Genomic DNA, 23,243 nt, shown 5'->3' with positions numbered 1-23,243 from the left:
TACCTTCAGGTAAACACACAACAATTACACAAAACGTACATTCAATAAAGTTATTGTAGTTTCTCTTGTACTTTGCTGTAATAGAATACCTCTTGTTCTTTTCAAATTGCATTTTGATGTCGCTATATCTCTGAGGTTATATTGTGTGAAAAATCTGACTTGTTTAAATGAATGTTCAGCTGTAGCACACTTTGTTAACTTACAAAGATTACAGCAGAAAAGTGTCTGCAAGCAATTTTGTTTTTCCCTTAAGTGTAAAAGAATATAACATCTGCCATTTTTCTGGGGAAATTACTGGCAATCTTTCATATGATAAAAAAGGCTCATTCTTTCTTGAGTTTATTCTCACTCTTTATTGTTTTCCTTAAAAACATTCATATTTTGCCATTGGCCGAAATTGACTCCTGCAATCTCCAAGTGGTTACTCTCAGGAGCCACTTCATATTTTAGCATCTAAAAAAACAATTTAATGAAGTAGTGTGCACAAAGAGATTACATATTGATTTATCAGACTTTTTTTGTGTATAACTGCATGGTTTACAGGTGTAGTCTTGTTTCAGAGCTTATTGGTAATGGGCCTTTTATGTAAAAATTTTAACATGCAGTTTGTTATTGCCATCTTTGACTGCTGAAATGGCAGAGGGGTTAAAAATGGGTACACTAACCTTTATACTAGTCTAGTCTTGTCAAGTTATGGTAATTTCTCATGGCCTTCATGGCTCCTTTAAATTGGACCATGTTTGTTTATTTGTGTTGACATGTATTTTAGACTCATTGTGATTGATTTATTAAATTTTTAAAAAAACGTTTAGGCTGTTCACTTAGAAAAGTGTGTTATCACTCTGCAAATTGTGTTTTTATTTGCAAATTTCTTTGAACACAAGTGGGTATTCCTGTGATTTTTCACCCTCTTAAAGCTGAACTAAACGCAGTGACTGACCTGACCATTTTGCAGACCTGTGCCCCACCATCTGCCATCTCTTTTTCCTCTTCTGGATACTCTTCGGCCATCTTCATTGGCTGTGCCAGGATAACATAAATCCTGTGCATGGGAGTCCATTCATCCTAGAACATGCAAGGGAAGCCGGTAAAGCTGGTTTTACCTGGTAACCATAGCTGATGCTGCAAATGTGCAGCTCAGCTCTGATTTCAGAAACGCAGAGCGATCAGGCAAGTAAGTAAATATATCTGGCAGATACTTTAATAAATCAAACCCATTACTGATTTGAATTTACAGAAAAAACTTTTTTTTACTTGTATGGCAAAATAAAACATACACGACATTGTCCATCTTATTACAACACAGTCCATTAGTGAAAACTAATCCTGTTGATAACTTTTTTTTTCATGCATTCTGCTTGTCCTGGAAAATGTAACAAAATTCATGACAATGTCATCGACATTGTTGAGGCTTCTTAGTTTGCTTCTCTAAGCACCATATCACACATAATATTCTTTTAAATTACACAGTTTACAGTTTAAATTACAAGTTTAAATCTCTGAATGCTACACATAAAATTTACCTATGGTTATCATACATCATAGTGCAAAACAAAGACAGAATGCAGGTGCTTACTATTCAATCAACATTGTATATGCAAAGAAGCACAACAACAAGCCTTATAGATAGCAACTACCATATATACTCAAGTATAAACCAATATATTTTTAGCTAAAAAATGTAATTAGGAAAAAAAACTTGTTTTTGGCTTGTATTCTTGGGTCACACCAATAGATGAAGTTTTGTCCTCATATAAAGTGTATAACAAACATCTGGGACATTAAGAGTTTGTCACATACTTTACATGGGGGCACTGCACCATCTACTGGTAGCTAACTGGTGTTTTTTTTATTAAGGTTTATAGTGGGCTCTGGTATCTGGTAGTGGGCTGGCATCTGGATGAAACAGGTATCTTTAATTTTCCTAGCCGTTGTGCAGCTTGTCTAGTAGGGAAATCTCAGCTCTAAAAAAGACAAAGTGCATCAAATATGAGAATCAGAGAATGTCCTGGCTGCTTTTATGTAAAGGGGCCTAAAAAATTATGTAAACACTGATGAAACTTCGGAAAAGACATTAACCTACATAAAATTACAGAGTAGGAAAATACATTAAGATCTTCAATTTTAATGTTGAAAACATTGTCAAGTAAAGCACACAGAGGTGACAATTTCTCTACCACAAACAAGACTTAGTACAAAAAAAGAGAATACCTGAATGGACGTGTATGCATTGGCTGGCTGTCCTACTTATGTCACATATAATCATCATATAGTCATGTTGTGTGATTTTAAGCGGTTACTGCTTCTTCAAGGTTTGTTGTTTAACTTCAGTAGAAGCTGTTTTAATTTATGTAAATGTTAAACATTTACAGTGCAATGTCTGGTACCCCCACTAAAACTTCAACTGGGTCCTGCTGCTGAAATTTATACATTAACACTCTGCATTCCTAATTATTTGAACCTCATTTGAATTACTCTACATGAAATTGCTTTCCACTTTTTTTTTTTTGCTTGCATTGCAGGCACTTAAATATTTCTATATTTTCCCTTTTCTGATGATTTGCTTCATTAGCAGCATTCTTCAAATCACATTTACCTAATCCACAGTTTCAGTATACTAACAAGGGTACGCTCCAATGAACACAGACTTATATAACAATAGGGCCACTCGGCTGGAGAGGATTTCTAATACGCTCTTCATTGAAAAAATGCACACCTCCGGTTTCCTCTGGATTTAATGTTCCAGTGTTTCTGTTTAGATTTATTAGTAAGAGAAAGAGCTTGAAAATCCTTCTAATCTGGCGATCTCTGTATCTGCTGATACACTAGTTTTGTTTTTTTCATCTGTCTCTTTCCTCCCCTCACTCCATTTGTGTTGTATAAACACTGCTACCTGGCTGCTTTGTTACCCTTCATCAATATGGTATGCGTTTGCAAACGACTGACATGAACGTTCTTTGTTTGCCGCTTGATGTTTTATTTATGATTTTTTTGTGTTGGCAACATTCCTGGATAGCTACAAGAATAAAAATTTATATAATGGGATTGTTTTGGGATTTAGCTCAGTTTAAAGAAAGCCTATCAGCCAAGTACTTTTCTTAGCTGGTTCGGTGAGCAGAAAAGGAAATTGATGTGCAGTTTTTTTGCAATGTATCATTATCTAGCTCAACATTTTCTGCAATGTGTTGAAGTGGAACTGTGGATCTGTGGAATTTTCAGCCAATCCATTTCCCAGTATGATACAAGTTATAAGAGCCAAAACTGGGGAGAAAAATAATATCCTCTGTGCAAAATATTCACTTTAGCAGTGGACTGGACTGCAAATGGTTTGGCTCCCCCAGATCATATTCTCGTTGGTTTCTTTTTTTGGACAGAACTGAAAGCTGACAGGTTAACGAGTTGGCCACAACATAAGCTCTGCATTTACTCATACATTGATTTATTTTTATTGCATTTTGAAGTTATTTTTCTTGGTTTGCACACAGTTTTTTTTCAGTTTGATGCAAACTGCATTGACATTTCAATGTTTTTAACAAAATTTTATTCAAGTACAAATGCTGTCAAAGACTCAAACAAAATTATAAAATATATCTGATTTCCTGTAAATTTCAAAAGTTTCTGGCCTGTCATACTTTTTAATCTGCCTGAAGAAAACTAATTAAATGTGAACAAAATAGCTACAAATGTTGGAGATGTAACTGAAATATCATAATAATTGTACATTATCAAACATTTGGATTGGAATCTGTCTGGACATTTTTTTGGCTTTGTGGATGTGGTGGTATTTTCCTGGAAACAACTATGCTTATGTGGAAATGAGTCACCACTTACCTCCAATGTGAATGCACAAAAACTGTTCCAATAGTGTATATATATACACACACACACACCATATGTGTTGAAAAGGCTTTTAATGTGTTCAGTAACAGACATTCATCATGGAGATCAGCGAAATCTATGATGTGATTTGTGTATTCTGTGGTCACTTTGTTGTAAAAGGATTGTTCTACGGTAGAGTTGATCACAGCAGGCAGTATGTTCATGTATAACAGGCCTCTTATATGCTGTAATATCTCTCGCTCACTGATACATTTATTCCCAACTAATTTAAAATGTAGTATTCATGTGGGGAAAGGACCATTCCTTTGGTAAACATACTGAACATAACACTAACATCTAACATCTTGTAAAACCTCTGTATGCAATCATATGTATTTTGATGCTTTCAGTTGAGCTATGTGCAAGTAATGGGCTGTCTATGGCTCGCCTAACTTTCAAAAGTGCAATTAGCTTTTGTGCTGCTCCACTCATTTATAACACACTAAAAATGACTTGCTGATGGTACAGGAGAAAAAGCCACATTTGCAGTTTAACAATATAGCGACATATATACATCATGACCTGAATTCACAATAATTTTTTTTTAGAAATTTATGTAAGTTTTTATACAAAAAATATTTATATAAGTTTTATACAAAAATCCAACACAGTTCAATGGTAAGAAGAAGCCCCCTTCTTTAGGGCTACAAATATACAAGACATATCAGCTGAATAAGTAAGTATTATATGTATATTCTTTAGTTATATACTTATGGAAAGTTGGAATGAATAAATATTATTTAAAAAGTAAAAATAACATAAAATCGAGTAGATAGGGTAAATGTATGTGTATATGTGTGTGTATATATGTATATATATGTATGTGTATATATATATATATATATATATATATAGTTTGTACATGTACTATTTTATATGTTACCTTACCAACTAAATTGTTATATATGTTTTATGTGATTTTTTGTGTTTTTATGGAACTAGCATTTATACATCATCCTAATACCCTTATTTTGAAATCTCCATTATTCCACCATGTTATATATACTAATATGTATATAAATATTATTATACTCAAATCGTCTTGTCTTTTAAATTTTCAGCCCTGAAAAAAGGAGATTCTTCTTACTCAATCCATTGACGTTTTGTAAAAAAAGGTCTTTAAACTGAATTTATATCAATAATTGTGGATTTCTGATTATATTACCTGTACCAGTACATTTTACTGTGCTCTTCTGCAATGTGGAGATGTGAATATGGCCTGGAATTTTACATTTTCATAAATGCCTAACAGAGTATTCTACATTTTATAGCATCTATAATTAAACACAAAGACAAGATGATACTTCAATTGGCATAATGAGAGAAATCATGAAGACAATGTTTATATTCAGGATATAGCTAGGTCTCTCAGAGCCATGATTGTTACATCTGTTAATTTGATGGCTGAAGCTCTTAGATTTGAGGTTTTCACCATTAAATTTACCTAATTATGCTGATAAGTTTAAAGCCTAGCTGACTTGGGAATTCTCAAATGACGCCAATGCATTTATTTGTTTGCAGTGTTATATGAAAGGAAGAATAAAGGCTCGATGCTGCTATCATCCTGTCAAGTCTTTGTGGTATTTTACAATTCCTGTCTGTCAGGCAATGTCATATCAAGCACAGCAAAGCATAGATGCAATGGAGCCTGCTCTGCAGGACAGCACTTGTGCTGTGTCACCCGCTGAGAGAAAAACACTGTGTTCCAGCAAAATCCTGTCACTGTGTAGAGACTAGACACATATTGCTACAAAGTAAATTAGCGATACTTGACCAGTACATTTTATGTACACATGTAAACAATGTGCAACAGTTTTATTGCTTTTAGTTATCCCATTTCATTGAACAAAGTATTGAGGATTGGGAAATTATTTAAAACCTAAACCTTTAAGCAAACCTATCAAATAAAATGAAAAAACTATTATTGATACTAAATCCAGAGTAAAAGCTGAAATGAAGCATATAGTTACTGTTATACAAAGCTTTTAGAACCTATGCCAACGGAGACATCAACCATCATCAATGTCAACCTAGAACAGATATACAAAGAGTAAAACCCAATAATGTATAACCATTAAAAAGTATAGGTGATATTTCAGGGTATTATTGCCATGTGGTTAATGCCTCACCCTCTACATTATGTTTGGGTATAGCTAACATGTGGGCATGGTTTAGGAAGGCATAGTTTGCATTGGCACACATTAGTTGTCTACATGCAATCAAAGCTAAAGAGGATCACAAACAAACATTTCAAGCTAACCAGACACCTGCTAACCTGCTGAGTGAATCTTAGTGATCCATGGATTACCTAAAAATTAGCAAATGTTTTTAAACCTGGACCAGATCCATTTAAGGTTTGTTAAATCACCCAGGTTCTCCCATATTAGTCTATCTTCTCCAGTCACAGAGAGATTTAATAAATCTGGTCCATTGTGTCTATTGTGTCTGCATATGGAATAAAGAAAGATATTGATCATTATACCCAGCACTTTGATACTTTGCATCATTGATACTTACAGAATAGAAAAAAACTGAGCTTTACAATCAACATACAGAAGAAAAGTGCCCCCAGTGCCATACATATAAAATAGGATTAGATACTGGGGATTACACATGACATATATTACAAGAAAAGGGTTATCACACAATCACACATCAATCACACAATCTATACATATAGAATAAGAACAGATACTGACAGTTATATCAATTATTACTGCATATATGAAAAACTATGGCATGATCAATGACAAGAAACAACAGATCCTACTTAATACCCGGACCGAAGTATTTTTGGGTATGAATAAATACATTTTTTTTTCTATTTCTTAAAAATGAACAACAAAAACCAAAATAGGAATATACAGTATTAGTTTGGTGTGATTTACAGAAACATTCTGTAATTTCCATTTACTTTGCACCAGAATGGAATCAATAATTACATCTAAATGAAGCAATCTTTCTTAGGATCATTTTATTTATATATATATATATATATATATATATATACATTGTAAGAAACAATAATGGCACCTAGGGCAGCAACAAGCAAAGCAACAAACCTCAAATTGTACAATTTGTATCAACATATTCCTGATTTTGTTTTCCTCCTCTTTCAGTTCCTGGACACTTGTGAATAAAAGCAGCAAGGGAATTATAGAAAAAGGGGTCTTGTGGAGAATGTTGAGAGGGTCAAAAACTATATAATCTATATAAATATTAATATAAATCTCTTTCAGTAACACATTATATTTTTCATTTTTACAATTATCCAATGATACAAGGCATATAGATACAACAATATTACACAGAACTTATTCAGAACAAGCATTAATATTAAGTTGTATTTTGGTCAGTACCAAGAAGCAGTACGAAAAAAAATATACCATATATAGTAAGTGATCCTGGAAACTAATTATTACCCAGCTTTATGTTAAATGTAAGGAGAGGTGAATTTTAGCTGTTGTATTGTTTATATAGATTTCCCCAGGGCTGAATTGTAAAATAAATTACATTATTAATGTGCTCGGATGCCTGAAACCCCTTTAACATTACCTTGCGGTTAAGAAACTTGATGTGCTTCATGAAAAATAATTGCTGAGGCATGTTGCCCTTTGGCACTGTAATATATATATTACTAAAGAAAATATTATATATATTAACTAAAAAATTATATTTCATGTGTTAAATAATCAACAAGGTGCCAGCGGACCCAAAATGATCATTTGACTCAAAAGAAGGATGGTAAACTGCTAAATAATAAAATCATAATACTTTACCTACCGTGTTTCCCCGAAAAAAAGACAGGGTCTTATACCTATTTTACCTCTGAAAATCCCATTAGGGCATGTACAAAAATCTGTATTTACAAAAAATATATATAATGGTTATATATACATATGACAATTAACATATGACTCAGAGTAACATGCAGACACAGAAACAAATCTTCCAAAGCTTTGTTGACCACAAACAGTAAACAGTGGCAAATATTTTTTTCATCCCACGTCACCCGATCTCGTGCCTGGGTCGGGTCACGTAGGATGAAGAACCCAGGAAGAGAAGACAAAGATTGCCGCGCCTAGAGCGCCGGTTTCGGGATAGTTGCCGGGACAACGCGGGACCAGTGCCGGACACCCCCGGACACCCCCGGAGTGATCGGTCTGCCCTGCAGGATTGAAGGTAAGTGTGTTCTTTTTTTTGTGTGTTTTGAGTATAATTCCTCTTTAACATTACTATACGATTATTAGGATTGCAAAGAAAAACTGCTCAAAACTAAATTGCAACTTTTAACCAGTTAAACCATAAAAAACACCCTATATATGTAAGGTGGCGCTTCCTCCACAAAGGATTTTTTCAGTTTTAATCAATGGATTATAGTTTGGAATATATTTTAATTAATTCTGAGAACTCACTCTCTCATCTTTTAATAAATTTGTGTGGACAAATAATAATTGGCCTAAAAATATTTGCTTTAATGCATAACCATACACAAATTCTTTGTGGATTAGGGAGGGACTGATGACCTTAATTACCATTTGGGTTCCCTAATAGTTTCACCCGTGTGAAATAGTTCACATTACAGCTGGTTATCCAATTATTCATGCATAATTGAGGCACTAAGATAATTCAACCCAAAATAGCCCTCATAGTTTATGAATGTTCTGTGAAAATGAACTTCCATGTACAAGACCCATAATAGCATCAAATAAATTATTTGAGATTGTCATAGCCAAGTGTGACACCATTTTATTTATAAAATACCCAATCAGATTAAATTATTTAGAAAAAAGAAAAGTATACTCTCCAGATACTGTAGTTTGCACAGTTGATTTGCCCACTGGATAAATGACCATGTTTATTACATTCCTTGTAAAAAAAATATTGATGATTGCTGTTATATACTTTAGACACAGTAAAACAGTGAAATTATTAAGTGAATATTGGGTTCTAGCTTGGAAATTCATTTTGCACATCCCCATTCACGTGCAAGGAAGTTTAGAAAGCAAAATGTATTGATTGCACATAATTCAATAGTTGAAGTCAGCAGAGCTTTACCTTCCACTCTATTTTACTAAGCATGTTGTCCCTTGCAACGTGCTAATTTATTCTGTGAATAGTGAACAGCCTAAACCCCATTGGTCCCTATTCTTTTAAAGAAACAATATTTTTACAGTATGCTCAGAGATTGTAAGGAAGTGACATGTTTTCCAATACCTCTGTCTTCTGGCACACCACAGCTTGTAATTGATGCCTGGGCTTTATTGTGGCCCCTAAAGAAGTTCTTTCAGCACAAATGCAGTGGAGTTGGCCTCTCTATGCTGTCTAGTTTTATGGATTTTAAAGATGTTTGAATGAAGAATTGGATTTTAAGCCTTAGACTTTGGATCATAGAGATGATTGCATAAGATACCACAGTTTCTGTCAAGCATCCTCAAAGTAAGTGGCATTTAGCTACTGCCAGTATATACAAAGTGGGCTTTCAAATCACAGGCAGTTTGATACAAATCAAGGGGCACAGAATTTGATAGAGTTATAGAGTTCTGCACAGATTTAAAGTGTTTTCTAAATTATTTAGTTACTTGGGTCCTTGACACAAAAAGGTTGTGTCTAATTTCCTAGTTTATTAAATTATGATCTGGCAACACATGTTACAGATTAGATTATGTTTTCCCACAACAATGTTTTACATTTACCAGCAACCTCAGAATATGAACAAAAGATAGGTTCAATGGAGAATGGGTTGGAGAATGGAGAAATCTGTATTAAAGAATATTTGTCCCTTTGTTCATCAAAAAGAAACTAAACCCAAAACAAAAAAAAACACTTACTTTTAATCCTGCAGATCCGTTGGGAGGTTTCTTTGCTTGGGTCCTGCATCATCTCGGTATCTGTCTTCGGTCCAATGTAGAGGAAGCACCGGGCGCCGACAACTTCTTGTCTACCCTTTTATGTAAAGTGAAAATGTTGAGTTTAGGTCCACTTTCAGTTAACAAAGTAATTTATCAGCTCAAACAGACCCTATGTTATATGGTGTTGGAGCTTACAGTGGTGATCACATTTCCCTCATTTGACAGTGTTTGGAGCCTGCTAGTTGCTTTAATAGGTAACATGATATATATTTTTTAAAGAATAGTTTTCCTTAAACAATGTGAAGAAAAAATATACAAAGACTATTCAATCCTTTAAATATTATTGAGCTTTGAATTTACTTTTTTTTCTTTTACATGAACATTACTAAGCATTTTAAGTTAGAGAGGGAATAGACACAGAATCATATATGCAATAAAGAAAAAAGAACAGTCAAAACAATCAAATAGCAGGGAAAAAACCCTGAAGTACACATATACAACAATCTTTAGAAAAAACAACATTGATTAGCCATGTGCTTCCCATTAGGATATACGAGTAATTAAGGCACTATGGTTAGCAAATAAGGTCCATTCATGATTCAACTATTCCCAATACAAAGGAATGAGAAGAGAGTCAGGGAGAAGGGCACAAAATGGGGAGAAAGAACAGTGGCCAGAGGGGTACCCAAAGGTTCTTGAGAAGGTTAATAAATAACACAGATAATAAAGTAGTTCTTAAGGTCTGGTTCTTAAGCTCGGTGCGCTTGGGCAAGTCCACCAAACATGCAGCAAAAGCCCAGGAGATGGACATCTCCAGAAACAAAATGGGGAAAGACAGAACAAATTTAGATATTCTTACCTGAGTCAGGTACCATTGGAAGAAAACCTTGTAAGATGCAATGACACAGCAAAATCTTTTTCCCAGCTTTGAACATGAGATGGCAAGGACGGATAGGTGAGAGGAAGTAAAAGAACATAAAGAGAAGAAATGAGACCTGATGCAAATGGATTGTCTCTGTAATTTTGCTTAAAGATGGTGAGAGTCAGCCAAAAAGATTTGCCTTGAATCAAGGACTTAATAAAGTGACAGAGTTTTTACAACTAAACACAATTCTTTAGATTTTGTAGTTAGAGTTGGATGAACCCCAAATGCCAAAGAAGATAAAGGCACCCAGAGAGCTACTGTTTACTAGATAGTTTCCCTTTTTGGGATCATTCCCTGTAAACCACAGGTATGGTTATTCAAAAATCCCACCAGATAGTTAGTTTCTGAAATACTGAGAACAGCCCACCTTGGTCCAGCAACCACACCACTTTAAAAGTACCTTTCTACATCCTTCTGATGCTCAGTTTGAATTTCAGGAGGTCATCTTGACAGTGTCTACATATCTAAATGCAATGCAGTGGCTTATCATGTCACCCTACAGTAAGTACTGGTACTTGCGGGATTCCCACGTAAAAAACATTGAGGATTGAAGATTCCCCAACAAAACGTTGCTTAACCTCCCTAGCGGTTCATTTCTTTCCGGTTTTATATGTCTAAAAGTGGTACATTGTTTTTCATGAAAATCCCCCCCCCCCCCCCCGAGTCACACTCGGGGTTACCGCTAGGAAGGTTGATAAAACTATATAGAGCAAGGCATGATACCAATCATACAGAAAAACAGATTTTGGGTTTATGAACACTGTAATGACCCTCTTCTTCTTTATGGCAGCTGGTGCATTTAGTGACAATGTTATTAAGTCTTCAACCAAGTCCCTTGTTACTATATTTCTAAACTTCTGATTTCTGTGTTGGTGGCATGGCTTTGTATCTTGTCTCTTTAACTTGTCCATTGTATCCACACCTACTAACTGAAGACGTTAGCATCTGGACATGGTTGCTATCTCTGGGCCTTTCCTTTCCTGCTTCTAGCTTCTATTGTTTGTTCTACCTGTAATGAAAAATAGATTTAGGATTTACACATGCTTTAAACTAAGGGAGGTCCAGGGTGACCATACAGCTTCAAAACAAATGACCTAGCCAAATTCTGTACTGTATTTAAAAATAGAAAACTAGCTTTTTGTCAGCCTGAGGACAAGTCATAGATCCCTAAAATAAATGTTTATGGGTTTTTGTTCTTACTCTATAAGTGTTCAAACAGATATTTTATGCCTGTCTTTATATATACAGCATTCATTTTACAAGTAAACATTTAAAACAAGAAAAGGATTCCCCAGACACCATGGATTAGCTCAACAAAAGCTTTCTGCCTCAAGGCTTGCATTCTCTGATTGCATCCTCACAAAGATTCATCTGATAAGTGACAAGACTGCGATGAATCGCTCACTTGTGTGTGTAACTTGAAGGCAAAAAAAGAACACGAGCCCATTACTACATTTTATTATTTACAGCAATTAATTTACAAAATATTTGCACACAAAAAAAGTATTTTTATTACTTTGCACTACAGAATTTCAATTATGTGCTTTATTGTTTAGATTAAGTTCAGTAGGTGAGAACAAATAAATCTCTGTTGAACACACAGTTCAATTCTTGCTGCCACCGGGCTCTGCTTTTAAGGATTTATAGTTTTATGTCTACCTAAAACAAAGTCTACAAAGCTCCCTTCAAATATTCTGGGTGATGATAATTAATGGCTGTCTTTCATGTTACCCGTGAAATAGACTTAGAATCATGGACTTCCATTCTTGTTTCTCAGCAGCTGTCAGTCACTTACATGAATACTGGCTGCCAATGCATGCAATGACACAAATGATTGACTGTGAATACATTTACACAATATAGTGAATACAAAGAAGAGGGGGTAAAAATTAATAATTAGGAACATTTGCTGCCATTTGTTTTTCCAAGAAGCTTTTGTTTGCTAATAAAATACTTGTTGATAATGACAGTAATAAAAAAAAAATCTAGTGTGTGTACAGTCTCCTGATGTTATTTAGCAATTTGTTGTTTTAACAATCAGCTAGGGACAACCACTGTCATTCCCTATAGAGGAGGACATAGTAGGTGCCTAAAGCTGCGTACACACTGCCAATTTTTGTCGTTGGAAAGGATCTTTCACGATCCTTTCCAACGACAAGGGACTGCACGATGCATGAACGATGCTGTACATACAGCACCGTTCATGCTCTATGGAGAGGGGAGGGGGAGAGCGACGGAGCGGCACCCTGCTGCGCGCTCTCCCCTTCACTTTCATTACGATCGGCTGTCGTCCATCGTCCGTGGATCCGGCAGGTCGGTCGTCCGGACGATGGACGACACCGACTGTACACACGGCAGATTTTCGCCCGATAATTGGCCGATGCCGATTATCGGGCGATAAAAATCTGACGTGTGTACGTAGCTTAAACAGCAATGTGTGTACAGCAGGCATTCCTTCTACTGTCTGCGAATGTTCACAGAAGATTGTTTCCAGTTACAGAAATCTAGAGTGTGTACTTTAATGTCCTTCCTGTTTAGGGGGTGGCAGCTCTTACTTATGGGCAGAAGTGTTGCCCTTACCCATAGTCTGCACATTTCAATGCATGGGATGACTGTGAATGGTGGGCTCTGCTTTCTTATGCTCAACTGCCCACATCACAGACAGCCACATCTACTGAGGCAGTCATGAGCAACCGACAGCAGCTTCTCAAGGGGAGCTCTACTGTCATCTAAGTCTGGTGGCCAGTTGTCAGAGATTAAATAGCAGTAGATAAAGTGCACCAGATCTCTAGCACTTAAGCTGCGTACACACCTGCAATTTTTCTCGTTGGAAAGGATCTTTCACGAGAAAGACTGCACGATGCATGAACGATGCTGTACATACAGCACCGTTCATGCTCTATGGAGAGGGGAGGGGGAGAGCGACGGAGCGGCACCCTGCTGCGCGCTCTCCCCTTCCCTTTCATTAGGATCGGTCGTCGTCCATGGATCCGCCAGGACGGTCGTCGGACGATGGACGACGACCGACTGTACACACGGCAGATTTTCGCCCGATAATTGGCCGATACCGATTATCGGGCGAGAAAAATTTGCCGTGTGTACGCAGCTTAATGCTTCATGGAAAGAAATATATCTGAATATGTTTGGCAAGGCGTTGTTTATTATAGGTGATCATCAGGACACATAATGCATTAACCAGCTCCTCAGAGTGCTGTAGATAAACTTTCATGTGGCATTCGGAAAGTTATTAATAGTTCTTTGTTGTGTTTGTTCTGCACTGGCCATCGACATGTTATCAGCTGAAAACTTTTCATGTAATCCTACTAATCTTTGGGTAAGCTGTGCTTGGTTTATCCAGCTTTTTAGCAGTTTAACTCTTTTACTTGCCACTGTGCCATTGCTACACCAACTAACTACTAAGTTCTTAAGGATCGCTAAGTATATGTTGTTACATTTCCACTTTGGTGCATCTGGGTATAAAACCTGTTCCCACTATGACTGTGCGCAATGCTTTCCAAATTTGCACACAATGCTATGCATTTATTTAGCAATCCATTCACTTATATAAGCAGCTCAACATACCATTTCACACAGATATGAAGAGCATTATTATTATTATTATTATTATTATTAATATTAATAAACAGGATTTATATAGCACCAACATATTACGCAGCGCTGTACATTAAATACATTAATAAATGACAGACTAATAAAGACAGTAATACAGGAGGAGAGGTCCCCGCCCCGAAGAGCTTACAATCTAGTAGCATGTGGCACTTTTAAAAGACAGCAACACATGGCACCTGTTGTTAAGGTGTGTTTGGAATGGAATAGGAAATAAATGGCAATCTAGAACACCAACAGATGTGATGTTTTGGGAGACATTAATGGATGTGTTTTTGCAATGAAAACCATTAATACAATGCACTAGTGGAAACAAGACCTTAATAATCTCTGCTGTGTACCATTTTGTAAAGATATTAATTTTTTATCAGTCATCCCTGTTTGGAAATATGCTGTTCTATGTGATCTATTTAAACCTAATTCTTTAGAAAATTCACCCAATGCATTGCAGTTTCCAGCAAATTGTTCATGTTCATTTGCCAAGTTGACAATAGCATGTTACATTCACCCTGTTTTAATAGGAATGAATGTTCACTAGGCAAATGAAACAATGTGGGTAATCTACCATCTAATGTCACCAGGACAGTGAGCTACTAAACCATTTTTAAGCCTGCAGGCAAACTTGCCAGCGTGAGCTCTCCATAGCGCTAAAACATACATACAATTTTAGCTGTAGGATGTTTCATTATTTTTTATCAATTTCCCCATTGCCCAATAACAATCATAATTAATCTGTCATATTGGCTGGTATTTCCATAACTATGTTGATAACTGCTAGCATGCACTTTTACATTGGGAGCATCTTTGAGAGGTGTTGATGCCAATATATGGGCAGTAATGTCTCAGGAAACTTGTGGATCCACTGCCCCAATGCTCCCTCTACCGTTTGAACCAAACCAAATGACTTTTCTAGAGAAGTCACAGTTGAAGAAACAACAGGGGGCAGTTTTGGATGTTGCTAAAACCTGAATTCTAATACAGACTAATTACTTTATTATTTACGAATACTTCTCTTATAAACATCCTTCTTTATTAAATTTAACGTTGTGTTCTCGGTCTACCCACTGGAAGTACTGGGTTTCCATGTTTTACTTTGTTTGTGTACATGAGCTTCATAAAGAAAAACCTGATGCATCTTCATGTTTTATGACATGTACTCCCTGGTACATGCTATGCCCTACACAAAATTGACTCCAGACTGCAGGACTCCTTTCTGCTGGCAGTTCCCAATTAGTGAAATGTCTTACAGACTAGCTTATTGTGATCATAACAAAATGTAAAGAAATATGGAATTTATAAAAGAACCATTTCATTTGCTGGTTGCTATGGGTAACAAGCATTTGTTGGCATATATTTTCATAAAAAGATACACTATGTGCACTTACAAGATAAATGGAAATAATAAAGCTGTATGTTTTACTTCAACTCTCACAACTATGCTTATACTACTTATGTGCTTTTACCTGGAAGCCTGGAAAATGACTGATGGTAGTGATGATACACCTACGTCTGTGCTAGAGAGCCGGCTTTCATGAATTGTCACACATTGAATTAAGGCAGCTCATTCAATTGTGATGATTTGTCTTCATTTTTGGTGGGTGCAGCACATCACAGTAGTCATGTGTTGTGATGCAGGTGTGTTTTTTTATATTGAATATGTGTGTTGGGATGCCATTAAGAATTAATTAAAATGAAGCATGCTGCAAATATGCAGGGTGTTAGAGTGCATTGCAGTATCTTAACACATAGTTTACAAAGCATATAGATCTGAATCCAACCTTAAGGAAAAATTAATAAAATTATTTGAAGCTCACACAGCAGGTGAACAAAGGAAGGTTAGAATATGAAGGTTTGGGGGAGAATATTAAAGTGAACCTGTTGTTTTAACCTGCATGAATGAAGTGCATGTTTATGTATTGCATCAAACTAAATAGATAAAAGAGAGATAAAAGAAGTGATAAAAGGAGCTGGCATTGCAGTCCTTCTTTACAAAATGCTAGGTGCCTGGCTAAATTTTTGATTGGCTGGCTTCTGAACCACTATCCAGTAAAGCATGCATCAAAATATCGAGGGACCGTTTATACCTGTCTGTTCTGGTGTGTTTTGGTAATGTGAAATTTGTAATGTGTTGCATTAAGGCAGGCCATTCGAATGTATAGGCTGCTACTACGGCAGAATTGACAAGAAAACAGGACACACATTTTTTTTCCTGACATAGTGCGCCACATGGTAGTAAATTACCATGCATTGGGTACATTAGGGGTACCATTGACATCATTCTTGATTTAGGACCCATTCACAGGTGTGTGATGTAGAAATGCACTCATTAACCTGTGTAATAATGTAATGCATGTTATGAGCACTGATGTGTGAAAGCTTGTGTTCCTGCAATGCACAGGTCGAATGGGTCCTAAAGCAATAGCATAAGCATGGCAGCCAGGCAACTAGCATTTGCAAATGAATAGTTGGACAAATGCTTTTTCTGTTTATCCTTTGATGAATTAGTGATAACATTCAGTTAATTCAGAGCACTTAAAATATTTTTCAATAGGGCATTGATACAATTTATATAAAAAAACCACACACTGCACAATATAAACCTGCTTATTGCTTATAAAATGCTTATTTACGCCATTATGGGCATGTTATCTATAACTAATCACAATTTGCTATTCAATCTTTAATCTCCACCAATGAAAATAAAGTAAAGGACCTGGCTGCTGAGAGCAATTCCCAAATGGTTACAGCTTACCAAATACATCTTACTTGCACATGTAGATCTGAATTCTGTGCTTCGCCTATACATTAGAATTAGCAGACGGCAGAACAGATGATTTTATAATGAAAAGTATTTCACTCATGTATATATGTTAGTGCTGACTTCAAACAGCATTCAATTCTAAACCATTTTCAGTGTTGTCTTTCTAGTGTTCTGTAAATGCAGAAAACATTGATGTCAGAGAGGTCATCATATGTCAAGGCATACTGATTTCTGCAGCTGGTACCTGGGGGAGGAGAGGTAAATGTGGTGCTTTACATCAGCCTTGGTTCCATTGAGAGTCCCAACCCCCACCTGAATCCATCTGGGTTAAAATAATATAGATTTGGCATGTAATATACTTGCAGTGTTATCTGACGTTAATTACAAATAGAAACCTTTTACCTAGTAATTATTTTTTTGAAGTATGTTTATTTTGTTTGTTTTGTTTTGGATTTTTTTTGCTTTGCAACTTTTTTCTCCTTATATATAAATGACTGCCTATATTTATTTTTAATTAGCCTTGCTCATTTATCCTATAAGTCATCCTGCATTATTTCGGCCTGCTCCTTCCATTGCAATGGGCCCTATAAGCAGGGGTCACCATGCTGAGAAATGTAAATGACCCTGCCTGGGCTGCACTGAGTTTGGATTGGAGGGGGAGGGGGAGAGACAGCTAGAACAGGCAGGGAGAGACTGAGGGTAGCACTCGCTTCATCTTTTAAAGGGAGGGGAAAAAGGAGCTCAGCTGCAGTTTGTGCCTGTGTCTGGCTTGTGCAGAAAATTCTAGGCATCCGTGCTGGAAAAATATACATATCTGAGCATAGCTGAGGCTTATATTATCAGAGAATAATATTTCTCTTCTTCTGAAAATGGGTTGGATCAGTACAGGTGACTTAAAGAATTCAAGGGAATGGAGTGGCTGAGGATGACAATAAGGTAGGTGATGACTGTGTCTCCTCTAAGCAATGCATGCATCCATTGTTGTGTACTGGGGCATTGGTGGATCAAAACCATTCCACTACCATTGCAGGTTGATGGGACACAGGCATTGTGTTTTATGGCTGAGGGTTCTGGGTCCAAAAGATATGACATATAGGTTAATTTGAAGGGTGATTGTGCATAGGCTTGTTGTATATGGTTCTGGCTAATTGTACTGTAAATTACTCTGGTGTTGAGGATGGAAATGTGTATGTTGCTTTTTTTATTTTTTTTTGGCTGAATATTTTTTAGAAAGGGAAAAAATATAGACCCTTGGTAGTTTTGTTTCAGCAGCGCATTGTACTAAGGCACTTATCTCCAGCAAATTGGCTGCATTTTATGTCAAGGCTTACTCCATTTCAACCTTCTGCTTTTTGCTTAATAGCAGAGGTTATCAGCTCTAAATAACAAAGAAATGCTGCACTTGCCTGTAATGTGCAGGAAGCTGGAGATGTGAAAGAGCTTCTCCTAAGATCAGGGTATTTAAATGGCATGAGAAGCATGCTGCACATTGACATTCAGGAATGGCACAGCACAGGAGAAAGCATTTAAGCCAGGTATCAGAATCCTGTTTAACCAGACGCTCATACCACTGTAGTTTCCACTGGCAAACATTGGGGTCTAGAGAGTATTTTACCCTTTACTGCTCATTACAATCCAGTGTAGGTTACTTTTATGTATGAGAATGGGTTAACTTGATGTGAAATGGTTTGCACAGCAATGCTTTGCAGTCATTGGAACAGCTCCTGCATCACCTTTTTGCATATGGGGTAAATGTCTGGGTCCCAGTTGGCCAGATTGAGATGCAGTGTGACAATGAGCTAGCAACTGTCTTCCGACATTTTTCTCTGCATCTATTGAAGATGGCTTATTGACTGTCACAGATCTTTCTTGTTCTTTTGATGTATCTTCATCACAGCTTTGTTATATGTAAAATGAAAGAATTGCATGGTGACCAACAGTTCATGTTGGTGCACCATATGAAATCCCTGGATACTAGCAGTTGTAGTCACTTCAGTTCAAGTGCAGTAAAGAGATGACACTAGCACGTCTGCTTATGTGGTATCGAACACTTTTTCTTTGTAGTAAAAAAAAAGCCAATTATACTGTATTATTAGGTGATGCCCTACTTCATTAAATATTATACACCTAACATTACATATACATTAAATAATAAGTTACCAAAAAACCTGGAGCACACTCCACAATGTCATCCCACCAAGTGTGTTGGGGTTAAAGTGCTACACTTGGGATGTATGTCTGTATTGTATATAGTGCCTAAAGGACAGTCTGCCAGTATAAAAAGAGAGTCAGCAACATGCCAAAACAACAGTACATTTCTTAGCTGTATTTACTATTATTAAAGACCTGCCTGGTGGAAAGCTGGGAGCATTGGAAGCAGAAGAACCGGTGATAGCATAGGAAGGCAGCCTGTCTGTCTGTATTCTAGCTCTGCAACCACTGAAGTGACAATTGGACTTGATTCAGAGGCAGCTTTTGGCTTTAATATTCAGCAAAAGGTAAGAAGCCTAAAAGCAACTTGCTAGAGTGTGATAAGGGATTAAAGCCAGCAAAGAGCAGCGATAAAACCAACTGATGCTTATTATGCACATTTCTTTTATAAATAGGCTTTATAGTATTCTGAAATCCAGGCTGCTGCTGTTAGTTTTAAATACTGTAAGGCCATCAATACTTTTTCTAGATATTAATTCTAAGTCTTTAAATATCTTTTTTTTATTTCTTTATCTCATCTCCAGAATAGAATGATTTTGGAAGAGTACAGATCTCATTTTTAGGCAAAAAGATCAATTGCAGTTGGTTTTTTTGATAGGACTCTTGGAAATGACAATACACTTAAAACAGATTGCGCAATTGGAAAGAATATTATGTTTTTAGAAAAAAAAAAATCAAGCTTTTGATGAATTGCTTATATGCTGGAAGCCTATCACTTTGCTGTGTTAAATGCTTTGTGAAGAGAAATCAATGCATTTGTGCCTTGTAAATGTAAAAAGCAAGACAATGCAGTTCAAGAACACCAGAAGAATAACAATGCAGGTTAGAGGTTCCATTGTGAAATATTATTCCTGAGTGGTACCAACCATAGGATTATGTCAGAGAGAATGTTACAAAATAAATGGTATTTTATAAGAAATATTAGTAGTTGGTAGTACTGCATTGGTTAATTGTTGCTGTTACTGTGGCCCTAAGTGATAACCGCCACTTTAAAACCACTGTAAGGTTCGACTGAGATTAACTTTGTTAGCAGTGTTCACCACCTATGTTATTTTGTTCTATAAAGACTTTTAATAAATCCATTGTTCTCATTTGGAAATATCGTATATGTTTCATGGGAACTGAAAATAGGCCTCTTGCATAAATATAGTTTCATACTAGCTATTGAGTGATTTTGTACAAGGTTTCCATTACAGTATGGAAGGGCGAAAGGTATAATCTGGTGGCTATTGGCAATAAGACATATTCTCCTTCAAATGTGTTTTGAGACAAAAGTTCAAATGAGGTTGATTTACTAATGGAGAGGAGGCTTCATGGAGACTGTGTGCTTTTCTGTTAATACTGTGTCACTTTTACCTGTCTCTATAACCCAAAAACATAAATTATAACTTCTAACTCTGTCTAGTTGTCAGAGATTACTGCAATTTGCCATTGAATGCATCTGTTATGGCACTAATGGTATTATGCTTTGTAGTTAGCATACCTAAACTTTTTTTTTATAAATGTTATACAGTTTACTACATTTAATTTTAGTTTTAAGTAGATGAGAAAAGGGTTTAAACCCCGATCAAATGATTTTTGCTTTATATATCCTGATGGAATGATAACCCTTCACTTTTTGTTGTAAAGACCCAACAGGAAATGAGCGACATTCTACCCACAGTAATCAGCATTCCTGCCTTAGCTGTCACAGAAACAGGTGTCTTTATTGGTGCACTTGTCCTTGCTTCTTTCTCTGGTGGCAATTAAAAATGTAGGGACATCTCTTTATTTTTTGCCTTGACAATGGTCACTAGAAAAAAAAAAACAGTGAAATTCCTCAATTCATCAGAGACTCTGAAAGCAAAAAAAAAACAAAAAAACGCAGTTCAACTTTTCCCAACTCTATTCACACAAATTTAAATTATAAAATTATAATGGTGTCATGGAAACTCAGAGCCTGGGGAATAAATGGGTTTGTATGGCATTGTCACATCCCTACACCCCCCTGTTACTGCAGCAACATTTCAGGCTAAAATATTCAAATATACTAGTGGGACATGTTTGGAGCTGAAGTTGTTTTGTGACGTACAGTCTACAACAGTGTTTCTCAACCAGGGTTCCTCCAGAGGTAGGGTTCCTTGAGAAATTAGCAATTAGTTCCTCTCAGGTCAGTTTAGGTGACACCAGTGATCTTTTAGACTCTCTGTAAGAGTGACATTCCTCTTACTGGCCATCAATGTAGGAGTCATTCTTCCTAATTACCACCACACTACTGTACTGTGAGCTGTGGAAAAAGTAATTATAGAAGGGGTTACCTGAATGGCTGAAATGTATTTAAAGCCTTACCCCATGTTAATAGGTTTTAGAAAGGCTGGTCTAGAATATTATGGTGTCTATCGCTCAACAGTTAGCTTGTTGTTCTGATTCTGTGAGAAGAAAAATGTTAAGGAAGAACTAAACTCAAAACTGCCAAAAACAAAAAAATACACTTACCTTCAATCCTGCAGGGCAGTCTGATCCATCCAAGGGTGTCTTGCATCTGGTCCCGCGTCGTCCTGGCGCTGTGGGCGCCATCATTTTCTCTTCTTCCGGGTCTTCATCTTACGTCACATGACCCAAGTGTATGATAGGGTGACGTAGGATGAAAAAAAAAGATGCTCGGGCATGCGTAGAAGGAGCACACAAGTGCTTTCCAGGATACCTACGTCACGTAGGCTTTGCGCTCACATTAAAACAACAGAATTTTTACCCTACATGAAAGGATTGTCAACTGTTTTTGTAAAGTGAAAATTCTGAGTTTAGGTACCCTTTAACTGCCATTGTTGTGAAGGGCAGTCAGTTATCCTGATCCTGGCATTTTTAACTTGAGAGAGAAAGATGCTTGACAGTCAAAACTACCAAACAGCATGCTAGTTCAAGATCATTCCCTTAAAAATAAAGCCATTAACCTGCACCTTACTAACCAAGTTCCCCTGTTTTAAAACAATAAAGGATTTCTTTAACATTCTCAAGAAAATTGGAGTGATGCAACAGGCCACATAAGCCATCATTTTCAGCAGATTAACCCTGATTTGCTTATAGAACCTAATTTTCCCCCTATATTATCAAGCAAAGTACAGTAAGTATGGGCTGATATCTAGATAGACAAAGTGCCAGCCTCATTCATTACTTCCTAAACCAACAGCCTATGTCTTAAAAACATAAAAGGCAGTGATGTAGCAGTCACAGAAGGGTGCAGTGATGGTGGAATGATTTATGTATTGTGAGGGATTAGCTTGAAATGCACTCAATGTAGAGAGGTGTTTCAGGCTTCATTTCAATTTCAGGACACTCCGCCCACTTTTATTCACAAAAACATCATCTTAAACAAGCGTTTTTAAGGGATCATCAATTTTGTTGTCATCGCAGTATGACAGAAAAACACAAATTTAGCCTCCTAGATCTCTCTCTGATACTCCTCAGAGCTGTTGATTACGCAGACCTAAACATTGGGAGACCTCCTGGGCTACCCCAGCATACAAACCACACACAGCCAACTAGCCTCAGGCTGCAACTCCCTCCGTGTCAAAGATCTGCTTTTTTGGCAGCCAGGTGCTTCCTTGCTATCCCCAATTTCTGGCCTAGAAGCAAGATGGATTGCCTGGCCCATCTAATTCTTACAGGACACTCCTGGGCAGCGACACAACTTGACAGCACTTGCAGCGACACAACTACGCCTGGTCCTATCTGGGCCATTCCCTTTTCAAGTGAAATTGAGATACATGATGCCAAATACCCTCTGAATTTGGTATCACATGTTTACTTTTACTACAGTATGCATAATATATGTATACAGTGTTTAGGATTCCTGTAAGCCAAAGAATACTGAGAACTGATTAGTTAACAAGGACCTGGACTATGGAAGCTGTCCCTAAAAAAGCATCTTTTGGCAAATTCAGTTGGCATTGCTGCATATAGAACCCTGTGTAGCTGATCTATCAAGTGAAATCACTTAAGGTACTTATTG

The 23,243-nt window shown here is 36.6% G+C and overlaps 1 protein-coding gene across 8 annotated transcripts in view; it reads left to right on the top strand.

Moving 5' to 3' along the window:
* MAGI2 (membrane associated guanylate kinase, WW and PDZ domain containing 2) overlaps positions 1-23,243 on the top strand; it is a 394,804-nt gene that overhangs the window by 155,272 nt on the left and 216,289 nt on the right. Inside the window, exon 1 of one of the 8 annotated variants that reach the window (XM_072401732.1) lies at positions 17,792-17,980. The exons of the other annotated variants lie outside the window; for them this stretch is intronic. The gene's annotated coding sequence lies outside the window, so the exon portion shown is untranslated. Of the gene's footprint in view, positions 1-17,791; positions 17,981-23,243 lie in introns of those variants that run through there. 8 annotated transcript variants of the gene reach the window in all.

This window comes from Pyxicephalus adspersus, chromosome 2 (genome assembly GCF_032062135.1).
Source record: "Pyxicephalus adspersus chromosome 2, UCB_Pads_2.0, whole genome shotgun sequence".
Classification (NCBI taxonomy): Eukaryota; Metazoa; Chordata; class Amphibia; order Anura; family Pyxicephalidae; genus Pyxicephalus; species Pyxicephalus adspersus.
This window is presented reverse-complemented; position numbering and strand designations above follow the sequence as displayed.